The 360-nt window shown below is 58.1% G+C and overlaps 1 protein-coding gene across 2 annotated transcripts in view; it reads right to left on the reverse strand.

Moving 5' to 3' along the window:
- Positions 1–347, reverse strand: part of TPMT (thiopurine S-methyltransferase) — a 21,894-nt gene extending 21,547 nt beyond the window's left edge. Inside the window, exon 1 of one of the 2 annotated variants that reach the window (XM_005873042.2) lies at positions 265–347. The gene's annotated coding sequence lies outside the window, so the exon portion shown is untranslated. The other variant, XM_005873041.2, reaches the window with a different exon arrangement.
- Positions 348–360: the final 13 nt, after the last annotated feature.

The following is a 360-nucleotide window of genomic DNA, read 5'->3' on the forward strand; positions in this document are numbered from 1 at the left end:
ACTTTGGCAAGTACTTCTCTTACCAGTCACTGATACACAAGAATCTTTTGGTTTAACTTTAAATAATGGACTCACAGCAAAGTCATTTACTTCCCGGCCTCTATTCTCAGATTTCACTCTGCTCCCTGCACCCCACTCCGGGATGCGGATGGCTGGGCTGTCCATCCTTTTGAGGCTCCCGGTTTCCGAATCCCATCCCAGGTTCGCACCCAGCGGATCATTCCATCTCTCACCCGCGCTTTCTCTGGACCGCAGGGGACCTACCTCGCCAGTCGCCCGCTGCCTCACGGTCTAGCTCCGAACCGCCACGGGCGGGCAAGTAAAGGCCTGGGCGCCCCGCCTCCCCGCGCCCCGCCTCTG

The sequence above is a fragment of the Myotis brandtii genome, unplaced genomic scaffold, assembly GCF_000412655.1.
Source record: "Myotis brandtii unplaced genomic scaffold, ASM41265v1 scaffold398, whole genome shotgun sequence".
In the NCBI taxonomy this organism is placed as follows: Eukaryota; Metazoa; Chordata; class Mammalia; order Chiroptera; family Vespertilionidae; genus Myotis; species Myotis brandtii.